The sequence below is a fragment of the Brassica oleracea genome, chromosome C9 (genome assembly GCF_000695525.1).
Source record: "Brassica oleracea var. oleracea cultivar TO1000 chromosome C9, BOL, whole genome shotgun sequence".
NCBI classification, from domain to species: domain Eukaryota; kingdom Viridiplantae; phylum Streptophyta; class Magnoliopsida; order Brassicales; family Brassicaceae; genus Brassica; species Brassica oleracea.
This window is the reverse complement of record NC_027756.1, coordinates 27,844,903-27,849,611: the sequence shown is the minus strand read 5'-3', so window position 1 is coordinate 27,849,611 and position 4,709 is coordinate 27,844,903.

The following is a 4,709-nucleotide window of genomic DNA, read 5'->3' as shown; positions in this document are numbered from 1 at the left end:
GAACACAGAGAATAGTTTGAAAATATTCTTCTCGAGAGGTCTTTGTTAATAAATTTTTAAACTCTATTAATTTTCTTGCAATCTTGAAATTTTTGTCGCATCATAAACATTGATTCTCTTTGTTGTATTATATTGGTCCTATTCCATTTAAGATCTATATATATATTCTTTGGTTTATAATTCATTCAACCGTAATAAATAAATTTTGAAAAGACCAATTTTTAATGGGGAGATTTACCAAATATGATTCAAAACTTGATTTTGATTGCAAAAGTATACCTAAACTTGGATTAAATGCAAAATTAACCCAAAAGCCTTGTGAAATTACAACCAGCCCCTTGTGACCAAACAAAAAAACAAATACAAATATATCCCCGCTAAGTCTTCTGAGTCTTCTAAGATTCTGTTAAGTCTTCTGGACGACGTCCACAGAAGTCATCTGGTATAGTTGATCTTAAAAATAATTCATAAATTTTGTAAAAAATATTTTGATAAGCGAAAAATTAAAATAGTGTAATTATAAACTGTTTTAAGTGATATAAATTAAGATATAATAAAATTTAATTGTTTTCAAAATAGATGAGTGAAAGTAGTGAATCATGATATTCTTTGGTCTAGGGTTTGACAACATATGTTGTAGTATTGTATGTATTCTTAAGGTTAGCTGTTGGAAAGCTTAAATGTTTTTTTGAAAAATTAAATTTTTATCTACATGTGATTATTTCTGTGTATATTAAACACTTTTTAAGTTTAATTTGATTTTATGAAGTTTAGGAGTTATGTTTAGGATCTAGACGACTAACATGTAAGTCGTCTGGGAAGTCTTCTAACTCCCGCTAAAAATATTTTAGTTTCCCGCTAAAAAAATTAAAGCCTTCTAGGCGACTTACAAGTAAGTCGTCTAGTAAGTCTTCTAATCGAAAATATTTAACCTTATTGGAATTTTTGTCTCCATATATAAAAAAACATTTACACATTCTCTCTCTTCCTCTCAAATGGCTGCAACAAAAATGATATGTTTGTCGTTCTAAAACTCTCCAACCTCTCTCTAATCTCTTTGAACTTATAAACACCAAATTTTATATTAATTTATTGTGTTTGTCTCATGTCTTTCTCACTAGTTTATCTTGTTTTGCAGGTTTTTCATCACATGGTTCTCATCGTCCACTCATTTAAAGGTAGATTTAATAATTTTAGATATGTATTTTTGTGTTTTATAAAGGTAGATCTATCTAATATTCCACTCATTTCCTCTGTTTTTAAGCCATTTAAACGTTTTTGGAGATGCAGATTTTTTAGATCTGGATTTGGATATGCAGGTTTTTTAGATCTGGAAGACTTCTGGGCTAGAAGACTTGCAGGCTAGAAGACTTCCAGACGACTTTCAGGAAGTTTTCCAGACGACTTTCAGGAAGTCTTCCAGACGACTTCCAGGAAATCTTCCAGACGACTTCCAGGAAGTCTTTTGACGGAGTCTTCTCCCATGTCTCCCTTTCATAATAGATCTGAGCGTTTTGGTATGTTCTTATGTTGATTTTTCTTTATTTGGTAAGCTCCTGTTGCATAAAATTCATAATTTTTTCCCAAACTAAAACTCTTCAAACCCATTCTAATCTCTTTGGCTTGAAAACACTAAACTTTATATGAATTTTTCATTTTTGTCTCATGTCTTTCTCACTAATCTATCTTTTTGTTGTAGGTTTTAATCATATGGTTCTCATCTTCCACTTGGATATGTACTTTGTGTGTTCTATAAAAGTATGTCTATCTAATTTTCCACTCATTTCTCTGTTTTTAAGCCATTTGAACGTTTTTTGATATGATATGCATGTTTTACAGATCTGGGTTTGATATACATGTTTTTCAGATCTGGATCATACTTTGGAAAACTTATGGGAAGTCTTCTCGGAATTCTTCTAAAATATAATGCGCTAGAAGACTTCCAAGAAGTCTTCCAGACGACTTCAAAAAAGTCTTCCAGATGACTTCCAGGAAGTCTTCCAGATGACTTTCAGGAAGTCTTCTGACGGGGTCTTCTTTCATATCAAGTGGAGTCTAAGTTTGTCTTTGTAGAGAAATGATCTATAATAGTTTTGTTTGTGGTCTGTTTTGTGATTTGCATGTGTACTCCTTTAGTTGTGATTTTTTTTTGTAAATTTGAAGAGATTAATGAAAAAGTTTGGTAAATATGTTCCTTTTCCATGACATTATCTTGCCAAAATTACTTGACATAATTGAAGTTATTGATACAACTTCAATAGCAAAACACAATAACACAATAAAATTAATCAAATTTATTACAACTAAGGGAGAAAAATTCTCAAGAAAACTTAGTCAAATTCACAAAAGATAAAACATTACATAAGTTCAAAACTAGAACACTTTCATTAGATACATAAGTAAAAAGTATATCTTATGATCTGAGAAGACACATTAAACCATGTTACTTGACTATTCTTGAAGTTACTTAACACTTTTGAAAATTAAATAAACATATCTTAAAGTTACTTAACAAATTTACAAAAACTAACGTAGAAGACTTCCACGAAAGTCTTCTCAATTAGCTAGAAACTTTACTAAGCATGAATGTTGGTAACCTTATAAATATCACCAATTAAGTTATAAATTTCATTCAGTAGCCCCAATATTGACTAATATACATGAATTAACAAAAAAAAATAATTAAAAAGTCTTTATAGTTTTACAGAAAATGAAAGTTTATTAAACATTGACGCAGAGGACTTCCACGGAGGTCGTCTGGTAGACTTCTAGTAAGTCGACCATTTAAGTTAGTTTTGCAATTGATTTTTAACCTAGACGACTTACATGGAAGTCGTCCATCTTTGTTTGTTAAAAAAAAAAATCGAGACGACTTCCATGTAAGTCGTCTAGGGAAAATGAGTTAGTTTTGCATTTGACCGGATTGTGTCAGAAATTTGACTTTTCCTGGACGACTTCCAGTAGAAAATTAAAAAATCAATATTTTGGTTTTCTACTGATTTTTTAATTTATACATATAAATAAGGTATTATACATATAAAAGTACAAAAAATTCCGCCCCACGTACTCTCCGAGTTTTCTCCGATTTTCTAATAAATCGCTAGGCCCGGATGTGCCGCACGCATAGCGCCTAGCGAGTTTCCGAACAAGGGTTTCATCACTCTATTTTCTTTTTATTTTATTGTTACTCTATTTCCTTTTTGATAGGTAAGGTTAGTATTAGCTAAAATAAAATAAAACTGCTACTCTATTTCCTTTTTGATAGGTAAGGTTAGTATTAGGTAAAATAAAATAAAACTGCTGAAGTCAGCATTCGAACCCGAGACGTTTGGAGTTGAATCAATTTACAATCCCTTGGGCCATCTAAGCCACCTAATCATTTGGATAATTGGCATATTTACCGGCGCTCAAGCAAATGCTTAATCTGCTTGCATTCTGGCCCGGCCGTACATGCGATGCAGATGATTTTACATTCCCTAAAAAAAAGTAAGAGCAAATAACTGACTTTGGAAGGATTGATGTCAAGAGTAATTAACAAGTTCAAATACTGAAATGTTATAAAATATTAAAAGATTCACTATATACTTTCAATAAAAAAACATTTAGTTATATGTGACTTAAAGAGGAACAAAAATAGCAAAAATGTCAGTTACGAGGACGAGTACTTTCAGTAGTACCAGAGACACCGGACATAACTTTAGCGACATCACCTGCTGAAGCTTCTGGCTTCTTCTTGCTGTACAAGACCATGTAGCCAAGTCCACCAACAATCACAAATCCAACCGCTGCCGCTCTCACCGGACACATCCCTAATGCTCGCCGCTGGCCCAATACTTCACTTGACTGCTTTGCTGCTTGTTCCGGTCCCGCCATTTCCCTATCCTTTTTATATATCACTTTAGAAGTAACTTATACTTCCCAAGAAATTTCTTCTAAAGATTGTTTTGTGAAGTTTGATTCTGCATTGTTGAAAATTTGGAATTTGTAGAAGATATTTGTTGGTTATTAAGGTTAACCGCACGCGTAGGACATGATTAAGACTCGCTCCTTGGGTATGTGTTTTATTATTGATTTATCTATATTTAGCTTCAAAATAAAGTAGTACGTTATTGTTTTATGAAATGTTGACAAACGAAAGTAGGAGATTTATGAGGCCAAGAAGTCAGATGAAAGTGATGTGATCTCACGCTATTTCAGAATGCGCATTTTGAGAAGCCTTGTCCAAAGAGGGACACTTGAGAGTGGCAGAGATGGTGGTTAAATATGCTATTGGAAATGATAAAGCTCTCAGCTGCTATGATATGGCACAGAGAGTAAGGGCAAGACACCAGAAGACTTGAATGGTTTAGGAGCAGTTATGATAAACTTATAGCAACAACGAGAAGAACATAATTGTGGACCAGGACATTGATTGCTTTTTCAATGGAAGATCAATGGAACAAGTATCTTTTTGCAAATTCTCTTGTGAGCATACCTAAAAACATGGTAGAAATGCACGAGATGATATGCGATACCGCCTTGGAAATCCTCAATTAGGAGCTTCCCTGAGATTGTAAAAGAAGTAGGAAAGCTCCAGTATCTCTATTTGAGCTGTACAGGTATCCAGGAACAACACATGTTAATCTCCAATATAATTAGTCTGAAAGTGCTGAACATCTTGTTTATAATCTGGAGGATTGTGTTTCAAAAAAAAAAAAAAAAAAAATATG